The sequence below is a fragment of the Dasypus novemcinctus genome, chromosome 3, assembly GCF_030445035.2.
Source record: "Dasypus novemcinctus isolate mDasNov1 chromosome 3, mDasNov1.1.hap2, whole genome shotgun sequence".
NCBI classification, from domain to species: Eukaryota; Metazoa; Chordata; class Mammalia; order Cingulata; family Dasypodidae; genus Dasypus; species Dasypus novemcinctus.
The window spans coordinates 106,094,177-106,113,560 of NC_080675.1; the positions used below are offsets into that span (position 1 = coordinate 106,094,177).

The 19,384-nt window shown below is 35.2% G+C and overlaps 1 protein-coding gene and 1 long non-coding RNA gene across 4 annotated transcripts in view; one reads left to right on the forward strand and one right to left on the reverse strand.

Annotated features, from left to right (window-relative positions):
• The window catches only part of DPH6 (diphthamine biosynthesis 6), a 213,049-nt gene that overhangs the window by 129,061 nt on the left and 64,604 nt on the right, over positions 1-19,384 (reverse strand). The gene's annotated exons all lie outside the window — the stretch shown is intronic.
• Positions 1,911-8,550, forward strand: LOC131277976 (uncharacterized). The gene is made up of 2 exons (XR_009185059.2): positions 1,911-2,139; positions 5,593-8,550. It is a non-coding gene; the product is annotated as an uncharacterized lncRNA (long non-coding RNA).

Genomic DNA, 19,384 nt, shown 5'->3' on the forward strand with positions numbered 1-19,384 from the left:
GGGCTAAACTAAGGCAGTAGTTACTGCCTCATGGTCCAACCAGGAAAATAGAAACCATTAAAGAACCCCATCAGGCTAGACGCCACCCCCACTGCAACAAGCAGATGCCACAAGTCAGCAGACGCCACAGTCAGCAGGGAGTGGATGTGGCTCAGGCCACTGGGCACATGCTTCTTATGTGGGTTCAGTTCCTGGTGCCTCCTGGAGTAGGCAAGCCAACAATGAGCAGACAGACAAAAGAACTATCTGGGGGAGAGGAGAAAGGGATGAATAAAGAAAGAATAAAGTAAATAAATATATCTTAAAAAAAAAGAAAGTATAGGGAATTAGTTACACAGGTGACAGAACTGAGAAGCCAAATAAGGCAATGAGGGAACCTGGGATCAGCAATATCATTAAGCAGTTAACACCCCTAGGCTGAAGGGAAGAAGAGAGAAGCTAGTGTTAGGAGAGCCCAAACTCCCTGGCAGGAGCTGGAACCTCAGTGTGCTGCCCAATGGGTGGTGAAGCAAGAGAAGAAGCTAGCCACAAGTAGAGACTCCACCCAGGCAGAGAAAGAAGGAAGGGCCAGGGTTTCTCCCATCCTCTTGCCCTCCCATCCCTATTAAGCTTCCCAAAGACTAAAACCAGGGGAAAGTCAGCTAAAGAGAATATGGAAATTAAGCCCCCTTGGAATGCTGATCAGTGGCTGGAAGAGTAACAAATGGATACAATCAAAGAGGCCTAGGATCAGTACAATGACCTTATCAGCATGTAATCATCTAAGAAAAAAAATAATAATATAAAATGCATAAAAACCAGAAAGGCCCAACAGATTATTTTTCACTCAGTAAATTACTCAAAAATATTGGAGCTCCTATATGCTCTTCTTTCCAGATAGTAGAGCACACAAGCAGGCACTGTCCCTGCCTTCATGAGCTTAGTGTCTAGCAACGGCTTTCTAGAATACATCAACTTAAGAAATAAGACATAAAAATACATCATAAAATTCAGTTTCCAGCATTACCATCTAAAGAGCTAAACTGTATGCTACAAGTTCTATTTGAATTTTATTTCCTTCTGATTCTGTTAAGTTCAAATCTGGAAATTGATAGAAGCAACGTCACTGACTACCCAACATGAACACTTAGGTAAAACAATCCTTAAGATGCTCACTTTCAAACTATAAAACACTGTGCTAGAAATTAGGGATAGGAAGAAAATCCATATTTATACATCCTAATTAATAAATATCACATAAATTACTCAACAAATAGGAGCTGGATCATTTTTATCATGAAGCCTGGTAATATTCCTGCAAAAAGAAAAAAAAGTCATACTGCCAGATTTTAAAAATAAAGCAAGTTCTATGTTTTGCACTGTATAAGACATCAGGCTCTGCAACATAGTGAACCCAGCAGTGGGTGATGGACTGTGGTTAATAGCAGAAATATGAGAACATTCTCTCATGAACTATAACTGATGTGGGCTATGGGTGGAAGGCTCTGTGTCTCTTCAGAGATAACTAAGTTGTTTGACTTGTGGGTGTGGAACGGTAAGAGGCTGCAGTCCTGCCCTTAGGGACAGTGACAGCAGGCTCCAGTCCCAGGAAATGTTTAACAAAGCAAGGGCTATAAACTTTAAGTATTTAGGGGAAATGCAAAAACCAAGGCTTATCTAGAATGTCTGGAGTCCTTGCTAAAAGCTTACCTAAGATGTGGAAGAGATATATGCTAATTGAAGCCTATTGAGAACTGAAACAAAGGGACCATTTGGCCTTTCCTCTCTGTATAAAAGACTTTTGAAAATCTTGTTCGGGGCTCGGGATTCAAACTGAAAGCTCCCGAGTCCGGCCGGCTGTCAATAACCTGGCCTCTCTATACTCAAATAATTGAACTTCTCTTAAATTCCACAACATATTTGGCAACTCCGCCGGGACTACAAATGAAGGCCAGAGACGGTAGCATTTTGCTGCCCCTTCCAAATTCCCGAGGAAGCCGGGAGGACTCGGGTGAACCCCAAATCTGGGCGCCCCTGGATTAAATTTAATCCAGAAAAGATGTGGGCTCCACCAGAATCTTCCTGACAAAAATCGAGGGCAATGGAAGGTCTGAAGAGAAAGATTCTGGGAACGAAAAAGAACTCCGAACATGGAAGAAGGTAAGACTCCCCGGGTGAGCACAGTCTGGAAGGCCCTAGCTTTAATTGCTAGGAAGGGGAGGCTGATCACCTCCCGAGAGAACCCTAGTAGCCCCAGAAGGCTGGGGGGAAGCCGTTCTCTCTAGGCTTGGGAAAAGGAGGAAAACCGGGGAAAAGCCCTGGTGTTTTGGGTTTGTCTAACTGCATGTTAGAATCTGGTACTGGTCTTATATCCACTAAAGGAGTGGAGTCTCGATTTTAATAGGAAGGGCTATTTATAGGTTCAAGTCCTAATGTCCTGGAAATTGGTCTAGATTAAGGGAAACAAAACTTGGTTACAGGAAAATGGATCGGCTTTTCTGGTGGAGCTTGGTCTGGGTGTAAAGTTTAAACAGTGGAAAAGTCTAGCTGAAATCTTTTGTTATGGTGCTAATTTGTGAATGAATTCGCTTTATACCAAATGTTAAGTGTTCTGAGGTTTGTAATGGCTGTGGGGGCAGCCAAGGTGAAAATAAATATATAACTTGTGGGTCAGATTAGTGACCTTTGTGCTTCTGTCTGTGTCAGCTCAATGTTAGTGTCGGAGTTGTGTCCTTATGTAAAGTAGAATTACAGCTGAGCTGGAGCCCTCCCTTGCCATTGGCAAGGGGGTGAAATGATTCTGGGGCAAAAGCTGAGGAGTCTGGATGTTTGCGGAGTCTAGATGTTTGTGCATGCTCTGCTGTCTTGTCTCTGGTCTGGCCCTTTGCCGGGGCTTGGAGGCCATCTGTGTCCGCGCCAAGCACCCAAGTCTGTTGGGAATGTCCCAGTCAGGGCGGCTGGGTTCCTGGGAGAGTTGCCAAATTTGAGTAGGTTCTGTCTGCCCATTTTGGCTGAAAGCTGGAAAGGGGGGAGCGGCTTGCCCCTTTCCAGTGAGTCCACCCTTCTATTCATAAGCCGCATTCCTGTTTGTTGTGCACCCGACTGCCTGGAAGGGGGGGGAAGTGAAGGAGGTGAAAAGCAGAATCAGAATAAATGCAGTAAAGTTCCCTCCTTAGGGTGTCAAAGCCAAAATACGTTTGCATTCTGCTCAGGTTCTTAGAAGGTATTGTAGTAACCTTAAGTAAGAGAATGTGTTCTGTGAAGGTAAAATTTGTCTTAAGGGTATAAATAATTATAAAAGTTTTACAAAGCATTGTTTAAGGTATTTAAGTGGCTAATTGCAGAAAGTCATTATTTAACAAAACTGAATAATTATAATAATAATAAAAGGCAATTTTATAACAAACTTATTCGGCAGCCAATCTCCCCTGCCAACTTGCTTCCAAAAAAACTGTTTCTGGTATTACATGCTACTAAGTATTTAAAGTGAAGAAAGGTTCATTATTTTAACAAACTTGTTTAGTATTAATGGCAATTATATGTTGTAAGAAGTTTGCCTGGTAACTTAGTATGTGGGATATATGGAGTGTGTTTTTATTGTTAAGGAAACAGAAGATGATTTTGTCCTAAGATAAAATGATTGATTATTGGAAAGAGTAGAGTGTGGGACAGAACCTGAATGAATACTGAAAGTGTAGAAGGTTTGTGGAAGGGAAATTTTTATGATTAAAATTGAATAAGATCAATATACAAAGAAAATCTTTTATCAATAGCTTCTTGTGCTTTAACCTCATCATTTCCTCAGTGTTTAAAGAAGAGTCTTACCTCTTAAAAGAACATTTATGTTCTAGAAATCAAATCCTGAAAAGTAGCCTTTTATTTCAAACTAACTGCAAGAGATTTATTCTTTTACTTTAAAGGAAAAATTAAGGTAATAAGTTCATTTAATATGTTATAAGTTGAATGAAAGGTATTTAAAGGTGTTATAAAATTAATAGGTTTTAAAAAAATTAATAAAAACTGTAACTAAGAGTTAAAATCATTTATAAATGCATTTATATTATAAAACAGTGGAAAGACAATAACTGAGATTATAGCTGGGTGAATTTAGCCTGAAACTATTATTTAAGTGTAAATTCTACACTAACCTTTCCTTTGTTTATGGTTACTTCAAGCCTAACCTCACCCTTTGCCTTTGCCTATGGTTATTTCATAATTGAGAAGAGCTGGGACATCACTGTCTCCTCTCCTGGTATTAGTAACCCTTTTTCTCATGAATTCAAGTGTAAACTAAATAAATTGCTGCCTGATAGAATAAGGTTAAATGGCCACTGGAGTTTTATTATCTCCAAAATCAAAAAGGGGGGTGGAGGGGGAGAAGTCTCCTGCCTTGACGGTCAGTGTTCCTAAGAGTGGCAATTCATGAGAGAAAGCAGTCTGTCTCCCTGAGGCTTCAAATAGCCTCAGTAAATATATATAAAATTAATCTTGTTGCTTATCCAAAATTCTGCTAATTTCAAAATAAAATATAAAGTTCTAAAACAAAATGGTGCTAAGGCATTGAGAACATTTTGCTTATTACAATCCATTAAGTAAGAAAGAAAATTCTTGTGGTAAACTGCATGGTCATAGTGCAAATTAAGAAGAGTTTCAAAAGTCTTTGAAAAGTTTAAAGTAACTAAAGTCATGTTGTTGTGTCAAACTATTCATGTCTGCCTATTTGCTCAAATTGTTGAGGTTAAATATGCAGTTATATAAGTAATATGCATTTCTGGACCCCTAATTAATTAAGCTAAACAGTATATAAAATAATGCAAATTATAAGTAATATCAATGAGTTGTGTTTGTGTCTAACTCTTTGTGTCTGCCCATTTAAAAAAAAAAAAAAGCTCAATGTATGTCTTCATACATCAGGATAATATCAAATTAACAAATAAAAATTCTTAAAAGAGGTCTATTCAAATTGTTAAAAATTAAATATGCAGTTATATTTATAAATATTCTTAAAGCCCAAATTAAACTAAGCAGGTTGAAAAAGTCATAGAAATCTGATTATGGAAACAATTGGGAAAGGGCCTCCTCTTTGCAAGAGCTTTTAAGGCAAGACTAGGTGTGGCAGATTAAACCTATCTACTAGGCTAGGGAATTAAGAATCAGTTTGCCTGGTAGTTTCCCAGTTTCAACCTTTGTCAGCCATAAATTGAAAAAAAACAAAACAAAACAAAAACAAAGATTAGGTTAATTTTCACATAAGAAAAATGTTGATGTAACCCCACGGCCTGCTGCCTCAGTCTCCCACTCCCGGGTTGGACAGCAGTGGAGGAGACCAGTTTAGGCCAGTCCTATGGGCAGTGGAAGGATGCCCAAGAAGGAGCTAACTAAGTCGGTGCCATTTCAGCACTAAATTCTATTCCTTATTTGACAAAGGGGGGAGCAGGTAAAAACTAAAATGGTTGGAATGTGATAGAGGAAGTAGTTAAATCAAACTTTTGCGTGGGAAAGTTAAATCTCAGATAAGCTGTAACTTCTGAAGTATCCAATCTATGGAAAAACAGGAAGAGCTCGCATGCTAGGCTTAGGGGTATAAATTGTGTCATTTTTCTTTGTTCGCAGCACCAGCTATATCTGGCTCTGCACCCCTTCTTGCAAGATTGAGAATAAATTATTTTCTTCTCCACAATCTGGTGAGCCTTAATTTCTTCCAGAAGATTACTTTCCAATGAAATAAAGGTAATCAGTGGCTCTATCAACAAATTTTCAGTAAGTAAAGGAAAGTCCATAAAAACTATGGAGATCTTTCCTGGGTTATGATTTTAAAAAAATTAAGTAATTGTGTAATGTGTTTTAAAACCTGGTAGTCAGTATGCTTTTAATTTAATAATATTCATAACTTAAAGAAAAGAAGTTTTTAGCTTCCTGTAAGGGAAAAAGAGAACATTCCTTGCATAAACTATTATGGTTTCAATTTTATTTAACTTGAGTGTAATCTCCCATAGTTAATTTATAAACTAAATTAACATTATATATACAAAATCTTTACAGTAATGAAAATTGTAAGTTCACATTGGTGAAATTAGGCTAAAGGAAAAAGATTGTAGATATGCTCTCTTAAATAAAGAGTAAATTTCTTTCATTGGTAATTGTAATTTAGTAAGTTTATTTAAACATGAGGTGGCTAGTCAATGTGGTTATAGTCAATTATAAAGAGTTTGTAAAACATCTTCCAAACTGAAAATGTTTAAATAGTTCTAGTTGTAGAAGTCATTGTTAACTAAAGAAACTTAGATTGGTATTGGTAGCAGAAATAACTTCATGATAATAAACCTGTCTGAAGGCCACTGCAAAATACACATTTAAGTAAATGGTAATAAAAAAGTTGTCTTGATTCTATTGGAAATATTCTGTTTTCATTCTAACAATGAAAAATAATATTTTCCTTTATTACTAAAGTAAAGTACCTACTGTTATCTTCATAGTAAAATTGTGTAAGTAAATAGTCATTTGATATATGTATTGCGTTAAGTTGTTTAAAATATATATATAAAACAAGGAATAAACTTTAACATTGTCAAACTCTTGTGCATTCGAACCAGGCCTTGTATACATTACAGGTGGCCTCTCCATGTGAGTTATTGGCTAGGCTGGTCACTGACCCCTCAATTAAAAATATGTGCTATATCAGTCTCTGGTTCTGCTCCTGAAGTCGATGGAAACTATATTGCAGTTTCAAGCTCCTGCAGCCAATAATGACTCGGTACAGCCAAGTGTACAATGGATATCGCCTCCAGACTGGCACTGTTCCATGGTGCCAGAGAGCACTATGCACCAGGCTAGTAGAATACTGGAAAATCTCTGGAATACTGGAAGGATGCTGCAACTTGCTCACTGCGTTGAAGAACATGCTAAGTGGAGCCATGATACCAGGAGACTGTAAGTAAAACTTAAACACAATTGGCATTATGGCCTGCTCTCATGGAGAGATAACATGTAAAGTATTACAAACCTGAAACTCAAAACTAATAATGGCAACTCTGAATCCTTATGCATTAAGTAATACATTAGTTAATATTAAGTGCTGTACTTTTATCCTGTACTAAATATATGCCTAATAATTGTAATGTTATCTTTTCTATTTTGGATCAAGTGCAGAAGTATATTAGACATGTTAAATTCCTGGTAAAATCATTTTCTAAACAGTTAATAACATGTCTATAGAATAAGGTGGCAGTCTCAGCCAGTCTCAGTTAGCAAAAGTGAGGCTTGCTTGCTGATGGTGAGTCACCTATTGAACAAGTCAAAATTGCTAGAAATTGTACAATGAAAACCAAGGTGTAAAAATCTTTATTCTGTAGTTCTGATCACTCCCACAGGTGAAAACTAAGAGTATTTCCAAATTAGTGTTCTAATCCTGAGTGAAGCCAGTTGCCCAAGGAGTACCAGTTCACCAGGAGCATCTGACAGAGCGAATGAGTGTCAATCATTGAACAGCTTGGAATGTGTCTTCAGACAAAGCTAAGTGTCTGTTGCAATTTCTCTCTAAAGATGGATAACTTAAAAAAGAATATATATGCTGTTCCCACCAGCTTTTAAGGAATGCCATCTTTATAGGCACCTAACCTTGTCTACCTCTGTAATCCAATGTGTCCTCTTTTAAAAACAGGTATTCCAAAATTTTAATTAAGTTTGTTTCTTTCAGAGTGAACATCTTATTAACCATATGAAAACTTCATCCAACTTCGTACAGAATGCCAGATCCATCTTCCTCCAGTTAGAATAAATTAAAGAGTTTTACACCTTATTAGGCAATGACTACAGCCCATGGCCAGCAGGAAGCAGTTACAGAAAAGAGATCGTCTCCCTTCAGCACCCCTTTTAAATTAAAGGTGTAAACTCTTTAAGAGTAAAATAAAAGTAATAGATGGATCTGGAACCTGACTGGAAATCCACGTGAGTGCCAGTGGCAGCAGAATAACTGCGGGAGGCCCCTGCCCAAGATTCTGCTGTCCAGAATGAAAAGTTCTAAACTTCTAAAAACGGTCCTGGATGCTGTACTAAAGACTGATAAATAATCAGTCAAGACAACAAACAGCCATCCACCTCATAGCTCCAACAATAATTATGCCAAAGCTTAGCAAGTAAACTTTGACAAAAGGGGGGGAATGATGTGAGCTATGGGTGGAAGGCTCTGTGTCTCTTCAGAGATAACTAAGTTGTTTGACTTGTGGGTGTGGAACGGTAAGAGGCTGCAGTCCTGCCCTTAGGGACAGTGACAGCAGGCTCCAGTCCCAGGAAATGTTTAACAAAGCAAGGGCTATAAACTTTTAAGTATTGAGGGGAAATGCAAAAACCAAGGCTTATCTAGAATGTCTGGAGTCCTTGCTAAAAGCTTACCTAAGATGTGGAAGAGATATATGCTAATTGAAGCCTATTGAGAACTGAAACAAAGGGACCATTTGGCCTTTCCTCTCTGTATAAAAGACTTTTGAAAATCTTGTTCGGGGCTCGGGATTCAAACTGAAAGCTCCCGAGTCCGGCCGGCCGTCAATAAACCATTTTTCCTTCTCAAAATCATTCCTGAGTCCTGGCCTCTCTATACTCAAATAATTGAACTTCTCTTAAATTCCACAACATAACAACTGTACAATACTAATTCATGGTATTAATAATAGGGTGGTTTGTGTGAAAAATACACCAAATGTAAGATATGGACTCTAGCAGTAATATTTCAATGACATTGTTTCATCACTTGGAACAAATGTTCCACAACAATGCAAGGGTATGGGGAGACATATGGGAATCCTGTATGGTATACATAACTGTTCTGTAAAAAAAAAAGAAAGAAAGAAAAGAACAAAAGAAAGAAAAAAAGGAAAGAAAAAAAGGAAAGAAGAAAGAAAAAAGAAGGAAAGAAGGAAGGAAGGAAGGAAGGAAGGAAGGAAAGGAAGGAAAGGAAGGAAAGGAAGGAAAGGAAGGAAAGGAAGGAAAGGAAGGAAAGGAAGGAAAGGAAGGAAAGGAAGGAAAGGAAGGAAAGGAAGGAAAGGAAGGAAGGAAGGAAGGAAGATGCTATGATTTGCATAAGTTCAGCAAGTAAATCAGAGTGAGCATCATCATGATAAGGATACAGGTCTCACTACTCTCAGGCATATGTTCCTTTCCTTAAGGAAATAAAATAAAAGCTCAGATCAGAAATAACATAGTCATGTAAAAACCTACCCAGCTTCACCTAGCTCCTAAACAGACAAGTACTTTGATTACTTAAATAATAAATAATCTTCATAAAAAAATCAGAGTATTCTTTTCAAAGATCTTTAAAGAGGGTAGGAAAATACATGTATATTGGTATACTTTTGGAAGGCCTGAACGAGGATTATGGCAATATCTATAAAAATTATAAATACATATCCCTTTTGATCCAGAAATTCCACTTACCTTAATAGGTACCAGGACATTCATGGTACTAGCAAAAGACTAGAAACAACTTAAATATCAATCAGTAGGGTAGTGGTTAAATAAATCATAATACATATATATAATGGAATATTATCCAACCATTAAAATTAGAAAGCTCTTTATTGAAATAATCTTCAGGATATATTATTAAATGAAAAAAGCAAGAAATGGAACACTGTAAAGAGTAGATGTGGATGTGAATGTGTTTGCTTTCATAGACATGAAATATTTCAGAAGGAAATTGACAACATTGCTTGACTTAGAGGAAGGGGAGGAAAATGAGTAGGTGAGGAAGAGGCTATATTTAAAAAATGAGTAAAATTAACAACAACAACAAAATCCTCTAAATCTATGCCCTAAGCAAATTTGGCAGCAAACTGATTTCTAAACCATGTCGAAGTTTTTTCCTCTAAGTGAGAAAAATTCAAGGGAAATCCTCCAATTAGCCCTGATCTACATATTATTGCCTGAAGTGCTATAACAACTAGAGTCACAAGGTTTCAAAACTTCACAGAATGTTGCCACATAAACTTATTTATGTGCACAAAGGAGTAGCAAATAGTGAGGACCAGTTACATTCATAACTCTTTTATGCCCTTGATAAACACAAATTATAAAACACCAAGAGCCATAATAGCAGTTTCAAGGCTGAAACTGATGTGGGCTATGGGTGGGAGGCTCTTTGTCTCTTCAGAGATAACCTAAACTATCTGTGACTTGTGGGTGTGGGATGATAAAAGGCTGCAGTCCCATGGCAAGGACTCCAGTCCCAGGAAACAGTTTAACAATGCAAGGTCTATAAACTTTAAGTATTCAGGGGAAATGCAAACCAAATATGCTAAAAGCTTACCTAGAATACCTAAAGTCCATGCTAAAAGCTTACCTAAGATGTGGAAGATATATATGCTAATTCAAGCCTATTGAGAACTGAAACAAAAGGATCATTCGGCCTTTCCTCTCTGTATAAAAGGGACTCAAAAATCTTGTTTCAGGCTCAGGATTGAAACAGAAAGCTCCCGAGTCTGGCCGGCCGTCAATAAACCATTTTTCCTTCTCAAAATCATTCCTGAGTCCTGGCTTCTCAAATAATTGAACCTCTCTCAAATTCTACAACAAAACTATTTTCCACAATTCTTTTAAAGCTAACCTGTATATATATGCTACATATGGTATAGGTGAATGTTTAAGTCAAAACACAGTACTATCTGTCAGTTCTTGGTAGATCATTTTTTCATTATTCATTTTAGGATCCATGAGCAAAAAGAATATTGCCCTCTTGGCCAACTGGGTTTCTCTCAAAACATAGTTGAACACTGTGTAAATATAAAGAATTAAAATGATTTAAAAATGTAAAAAAAAAGTTTATTATTATTCATCAATAAACCTGCATTATCTAATTTTTGAATGTAAGCCCCATGGCTGCACTCAAAAGTAATAAATGCATGGAATATCTTCAGGTTTCACTGTCCAGAAAAATCTTTGCTATCAAGAGTTGGAGTGCTGCCCCTCATGCCACCTGCAAACTATTACACTTGAGAGCCTAACCAGCTAGCACCATTCTTGATTAGGTCCAACCTTCAGGTTTTGCCCCTATATCTGGATAATGAAGCACTGAACCAGAAGATATAATAAAGTATATTTAATCTAAATAAAAAATTCTCAGTTATCCTGGTTCCAGCTGCCATACATCAAATATTATTTAAGAGAGAGAATGGAGAGGAAGAGTTAAACAAAACATGGAAAAGGTCTTTCATAGGTCTTCTTTCCATATGTTGAACTACATACACATCCAAGAGATCGCTGGTTTGACTTTTCTAGTTTCAGAAGTTACAGACATTTGGATGCTTATTCAGCTTCTCTGAACTCTATGCAATCAAAGACTTCAGAAATTATAAATTTGGAGAACCTAATTGGACCTAGTATTCCAAATTTGCCAAGGTCTTTCCAGACCAAGAATTCACTAAGATGGCCAACCATCTGATAAACATTAAAGAGACTGAAATCCCACTGTGGACAAACTGAGTTGACTTAAGAATTTCTCAGGTTAAGCCCATGATAATTTGTGGCAGTTACAGAAAATCAGAATTTTCAGATGCAGTTTGATAAAGAAACTGGGAATTTTAATGGTGGGTTTGAAGCATTTTATATTCTGCCAAACTCGTATTATGTTAACATTTTAAAATTGCTAATTTTTGGACATAATGCACCACAGGATGCTGAAAAATTAACATAAGAACAGTAGTTACAAAAGACAGTTCAGAGAAAAAGGGCAAGGGTAGCAGAAGAAAAAAATTGTAATAATAGTAACACAAACTGAAAGGAAAAAATTAAACTGCAGAGAATTAAAACGTTACATAAATCCTTAAGAGACTTACATTTTAGCTGGAACAAAAGATTTATGAATAGGTAATTAATAATATAAAACAGTAAATGAAAAGAACAAAACATTAAAATTTTTAAAGGAGACCAAAACATCAAGACATCACTGGAAGCAGCTACCAACGTTCCAGAAGAAATGAAAAAGGAAAGATTTGGGACAGGAAGCTTACTAACTCTTCAATAAAAACCTTAAAAAATATATAGACTTTTAAATTCTAAAACTAATTAGATGGTCTATAAAAGAATGATTCCTAACTGAATGAGCTACCACAATTGAGATAGCATCTTACTAGGTATATATTTCTGATAATAATTAGATTCAGGTCTTTAGCCAAGAGGGAATAGAAACAAAGGCTAGGAAAATCCTTAACTCTGAATTACAAGAAAATTAGAAAATTAGCATTTTAACACAATTTAAAAACTTAATTTTTTAAAAGTCTACACAAAAGCACAGTTTTGTTTTTTTTTTTTTACTTCATGATTATAGTTTACTGGTATTATACTATATTACAAAATCATCAAGACCTATGCTAGAGGTGCAACTTCCTTAAAATAAGGTCCTATGATTAATTAGGTGCAAGACAGACTGATTTTAGATTGACTTCCACTTGACAGTAACAATGTATATCACATAAAAATTCAAGTGTATTTATTTAATCTTCAGAACACTTATTAAACATGAAGTTATAGAACACTGAAATGTTAAGAAAAATAATATGAAGAACAGATAGCAAATGACTATGAGGATTTCCAGTTAATAAAGTTGTTCATTTTTAGAACAGTATCTTTCCATGGAAACTACTGAACTTTTCTGTTCTAAAAATGAATACAACATGAGTCCTTCTAAAACAAATATATTGTAAACTGTGACAAAAGACATTTAGAGGTGGTACAATACTGTATCTACGAAGATAAGACTTCCTAATTATGGGTTTTATATTTCATATAAGTTGAACTGGTTATGTTATTCTGGTTTTTATTATACCCTATGCATATCATTAATGAAAAGTGGGAAAAAACCCTGGAGGCTTACTGCAAGATTAAAATGTACAATTATACAATAACTATCTATCAAAGCATAACATTTATTGTCTGAATTACATAAAATTTTAAATAAACCCTTTTTAAAATTTATTTTATTTTATTTTTGTTGTTATAGGGTCTTTGAAGAGGTAGATTTTCTCTTAACTTGGAGCTACTGTGCTTTGTAAAACAAGAATTATTTTCTAAAGTAAAAAATGAATTATATTACAAAATGTTAAGAGCTATCTAACAAACATAGTTACTATGAAAGGCCCTATAGCACTCCATCAACCCAGTATGTTCATTCATTAGAGTAGTGCCATCATACACACGGATAATAGTGATACATTGGTTCCTGGTAGATATATGACTTTTACACGACAGAGCAATGTAATATTTTATAAACTATACATAATGATTTCATTCATTTAGAATTTTCATTTCTTTGTCACAGCCAAAAATGAGTTTTTTTAAACATGTATGGTGATTCAGTTTTTATCTTCAAAATATTTAAACTGGTCAACTAACCAGCTGTTTAATGTGGTATGACTAGATGAGTTTTCTTCAATTTCACATTCTCACTTCTTATCCAGTCATCTTAGGGTTCAGCAGAAAGAAAATTAGTGATAATGCTTTCAATTTAATTAGTATATTACATGCACTGTAATTATTAGCGGGAAATGTTATATTAATGAATGTAAAAGTTAGCAGTAAATTACCTTGTAGCTATTATCAATTTCCCAAGCTACTGCTCCTTAAGATAACCCTCTCCCTATGGTCCTTCCGGTAATTTTTCTTTGCCTGATAAACATGATGATTAAATAGCACACAGAGCAAACCTTTGGTACTTTTTAAATTAAATCCATGCCCAGCCTAAGGGCTGTGTCTGATTTCAACTAAATGTGTCAGTTAATCAGATAAAAAATTATCAGTAACTCAAAGAAACAGCAGCCTTAGGCTTCATCAGTGCCAGGCAAAGCAGAACAAAATAAGACATTCAGACAATATCACATTATGTGTAAAGGTTACTGATAAGCCTATAACTAAACAGAATTGCTTACCACTGTAACAATGTCTGTCTGGAAAGAAATGTTACATTCAACGTACAAATTATCTTTAAAATTTTAAAGAAGTAGTAATTTAGAGAAGAGGTTAGGGATATTTTATGCATGCGCACATACAAACACACGTTTCTACATAAACTCGCATAATGATGGTAAAAAATATGCAGTGGATTAGGAAGCAGAATTCTTAAAACTGGCATTCTCAGAGAGGTTTTATTGAAAAGGTGCTTATTCTCACCAATGCTACTTCTACATTACTTCAAAAATATTATAAAGTAAACCAAATATTTAATGGCTTATTAAGGAAGGCAGGTATGATTTCAAGATCATTTATGAAATGAAAACTATGAAATTTCTTAATTTTTAAAAAAATCTGAGGTAGTCTAAAACTATAGCAAGATTCTAAATTAATTAAGAAAACCAATCATTTTTAACCTGTAACAATAAGCACTAACATTTGCATTTGCAATATTACCAATTAAAGCAGTACATATTATCAGGAGCCTGATTATTTTAATAAGAGGATTTAAAAGCTCCTATAATTACTAGATAGGCAGGCAAACCCTTAAACTTTCAGAACATATTATGATTTTCAAAACATTCTCAGATTTCTAATTAAGATTCTTTTAACTATAGAAGAAGACTATTTTATAAACTGATATATCAGTAACTGCAAGAAACAGAGCAAATCATAAAAGAACAGAAAATTATCTTTGAAACACATAATGGGCAGTTGCTATAAAAAATTCATTGACAAAGCAGAACAAGAGCCCCAACTGTCTGACAAAGAACATTTCAAATTCATGCCACACCATCTTATTTTTCTCTTTGACTGCGGTCAGATAATGCATTCAACTGTGATAAGATTCTCATTTCTCTATCAGTAGCTACTTTTTACTAAGTAGACCTGTGACCAGAATTGGGTCAATTCTACCCAAATATAAGTTGCTAAATAAAAGATCCATACAAATTAAAGTAATCCAGCAGAATTTCAAAAGTATTATCCAAATATGGATATAGGCTCAATGTAGCTTAAAGTTTTGATTCTCAATATATTGAAAAGCTTAATATAGATCCTCTGAAATCACTGCTTTAGTCAAGAATTATCCAAAGCGCAGAGGACATGGTTTTGTTTTCTTAATTGCTACACACAGGGTCGTGTACCTTTCAGGAAACTCCTTTGATCATGCGACCCCACCAAAGGCTAGCAGCGGTTAAAACTAGGTAACACCTCTCCAAGTCTTCTATGCATTTCAGAGTTCACCAAAGAACAAATGAAAAATTATCTTAGAGTTATAGGATGAAATTCAAACTGCTGACCAAGAGGTGACTTAATCTAGCTGCCTCTAGCAATCCCCAAGGCTTTCTGGTCTCCTCTCATACCACAGGATTTAATTGTTAATGCATGCTCCCTTTGACCCTCACATGTCTCACATTAATGGTCACAACATTATCCCTCTTAATGCTTCATAATTTCAAATCTATGCAAAAGTGTTAATGGTTTATTTAAATAAAAAGCATAATGATTTACAAGTATTCAAAATTCTAATTAAAAAGAAAATTATCAGAAGCTCTTAGTTGACACCTCAATAACTGCAACACTAGGTTCATACTTTAAAATCAACTGAAAGCAAAATAATAAGACATTCATTAAAATAATGTATTTATTATTGGATAAATATACATTACTATGTTTTCAAACATATTTGCCTAAATAGTGAAAATGTTGCTCTTTTTTAAAAAATAGTGATAAAATTTATTTTGGTATGTGATGACTAAAGTAAATCAATATTAAACTTTGAAACACAAAGTAAAAGTTTATCTTGGACAACTGTTTGATTGTATAGGAACAATACAAGTCCTCTCTAAGGCTGGCTCAGAGCACAAGAAGACTTTCAAACAACATTAGCTGAGAAACCTAATACCAGGTAGATGATTGTTTAGAGCCAAATAATATTCAACTGGGGCAGATTTGGTTTCACATAAAGAGTTACTTCATTCTGTGGTTTCATACTTTAAAAATTCAAATAATAGAAGAATACCTGCCTGTAAGACAATTCTTCAGGAAACCCTGTGAAAGGATTACCTCTATCAAAGACCCGATTACAATATATTTAAAAGTGAATTTGCATAAACAAGTTTCCTAAGATAAAAATATTAAAATTATTCTGCAATGATGAGGTGCCAATGAACAGCACCAACAATGAAATGTTAAGTCTATGTAGGTTCTTACTACATATCAAATAAATAAATAGCAAATGAACTTGTAGGATTTTACATTTATCTTAAGATATCAGAGGTCAGAAGTTCAAAATCAAGGTGTCAGTAAGGCCATCCTTTCTCCCCAAAGTCTGTAGCATTCTGGTTCTGGCTTACCATAATCCTTGGGGTTTCTTGGCTTGCCTCTCTGCCTCCAGTCATATGGCGAGATCCATGACTTTTCCTGTGTGATTTTCTCTGACTTTTGGTTTTTCATGAGGCCTCCTGTTACAAATATTAAAGCCTACCCTGATCCAGTTGGGCCATACTTCAATAGGATCTTAGGAGACCCTAGTCACAAATGAGTCCACCTCTTAACTGATACATCTTCAAAGGGTCCTATTTACAAATGGGTTCAGACACATAGTAAAGTGGATTAAGGTTAAGAACATGCCTTTTGTTGGGGTGCATAATTCAAATACAGTAGGTTATTTAATACTTTTATCCATGAACGAGATGTGTAAAGTTTAAAATAAAGTAGATAATATTTTACCTATATCATACTAAAAGTCTTAATTTAAGCATTCTGCTAGAATAATTTAATAAGAGAAAACCACACTTAAGGTTGGTTATAATTTTATCAAAAATCTTATTTTCTAGGGAAGTGGATGTGGTTCAACTGATAGAGTGTCCATCTAACATATGGAGGATCCAGGGTTCAATCCCCAGGGCCTCCTGACTCATGTGATAAGTTGGCCCACGTGCAGTACTGCTGCATGCAAGGAGTGCCGTGCCACATAGGAGTGCCCCCGCAGAGGAGTGCCCCATGCGCAAGGAGTGCTCCCTGCAAGGAGAGCCACCCTGCATGAAATAAGCACAGCCTGCTCAGGAGTGGCACCACATAACGGAGAGCTGACGCAGTAAAATGACAACAAAGCCATTTCCCAGTGCTGCCAGATAATGCAAGCGGACACAGAAGAACACATAGCAAATGGACACAGAGAGCAGACAACAGGGGGGAAGGAGAGAGAAATAAATAAAATAAATCATTAAAAAAATATATTATTTTCTAGTAAAGAAATAAGAATTTATCTTCTTTCCCATATGTAGTATATTACATAACCACTGAGTAACCACTGAGTAACCAAAAAGCAGGTAAAGGAAAGTTTCCTTTTAGAAAATATCGCAGCTAATAAATGAAGGAGGAGTAATAGAATTGGAGTATCACCATTTTACAATCTCTAATGAAATAATAGATCTAAGCAATAATCATCAATATCTGCTATCATCAGTAAGAAAAGGAACAATCAGACAAGGTGTGCCTCTGATGAAAGAACACATTATCGTCTTTGAGAGATTCTTAAAAAAAAAAAAAATCAAAGCTAAATATGATCAAGCTTCTAAATCAATGCATCCAAAAAACTTACTGAGATGATGGAAATGTTCTATCAGAACTGTCCATTAGGGTAACTCCTAGCCACATGTGGCTATTGACCATTTGAAATGTGGCCAATGAGACAGAGGAAGTAAATTTTTTATTTATTGAATTTTATTAAAATTTAAGTTCAGATAGTGTCATGTCACTAGTGGCTACAGTATTGGACAGCATACCCCTACATACAATTACCAATTTACAAGAAATCACAGAACACAAAGAAACACTACACTTCGGGGATTTCATCAGTCTGTGAGAAAGTACTAGACAAATAAGTTATTCAACAAATAAATTAAAGGAGAAAAAGAGAGAAAACATATAGATGATGAGATTTATAAATGCAATTGTAATGCATAAAACGTCTTTGGGCACTGATTCAAACAAACAAGCCATAAAAACAAAACTAAACAAAACAATGTAAAGCATTTATGAAACAATTGGAAATTTCAACACCGACTGACATTTGATGAATTAAGGAATTAGGGTGCATTTTTTAAAGTATGATTACGGTTTTGTTATTATGTTTTTAAATAAATGTTACCTATTAGAGAAAATGCTGAAATATGTCAAAGATTTGCTTCAAAATAATAAAAGATGGAGGGAAGCAGCTAGGTATATGAATAAAACAAGATGGGTTATGACCTAATGGTTGAAGCTGAATAATAGGTACATGGGGTTCATAGTTTTACCTTTGTTTTATAAGGTTAAATTTTTTATGATGAAAAAATTGAATAATAAAAGGTTAAAAAAGAGAAAATAAGCTAAGACTTCAGATATGATAGATTTATTATTAGCAAATCCTATCCCTGATAAAGCAATAATTAAACTACGAAACTGTCAAAAACAACTATCTCAAGGTTTGGAAACTTACCAACAGCATACATCAAATTGAGAAGCAGTTATTCACAAAAACTACTAAACTTTGGCTAAGAACATTCTGGCCTAGGGCTGTTCCCATACCAAGCTGGAGCAAGTTGTGAAAACCAGTTTCATTATCAGAGGGGGTTGTTTTGATTTGGCATGGGGCATGGAAAAGTACTCATGTCCAACAGCACTGTCAATAACAATTGTGATCTCCTTGGCAAATGAATGGAGAAGACCAGTGACACAGCTAACCTGAGGTCACTGTTCTGGTTGGGGAAAGCAGTCCAGACTAGTCAGAAATTTAACAGCGAGCTTTTGAAAATTAGACAGATGCAGAAAAAATTGATAAGCTCTATATATGCAGGAGGGACCAGAGAAGGCCCAAGCTATCTATGCATCCCTGACTGACCGTGAGCCTATACTGGCAAGATACAAGAGGGAACAAAGTAGGAAGACTTACACTATTTAATTTCTAAATATTCTAAATTTCCTATAAAGCCACAGTAACGGAGGTAATGATACTGGAGTAAGAACAGACATGTAGGCAATGGAACAAAATTGAGACTCTAGAAATAAATATTTATGTTTATGGCCAATTAATGTTTAACAAAGGTCTCAAAGCAATTCAATGGGGAAAGGATAGTTTTTCAACAAATGGTGGTAGGACTATTGGATATCCATATACAAAATGATTCATTTAGACCTTTACTTCACACCATATTAAAAAAATAATCAAAAATACAATGCAGACTTATTAGTAAAAGAATAAAATTTTTGGAAGAACACACAGGAGAAACTATGTGTGATTTTGCTTAGAAATGATACCACGAGCATGGTCCATAAAAGAAAAATAACTTGACAAATTAGACTTTATCAAAATTTTAAAACCTCACACTTATCAAAAACCACCATTAATAAAGATGAAAAATAAGCCATGAATAGAGAGAAAATATTTGTAAGTCATATATCTGATAAAAGACTTATTTAGAAT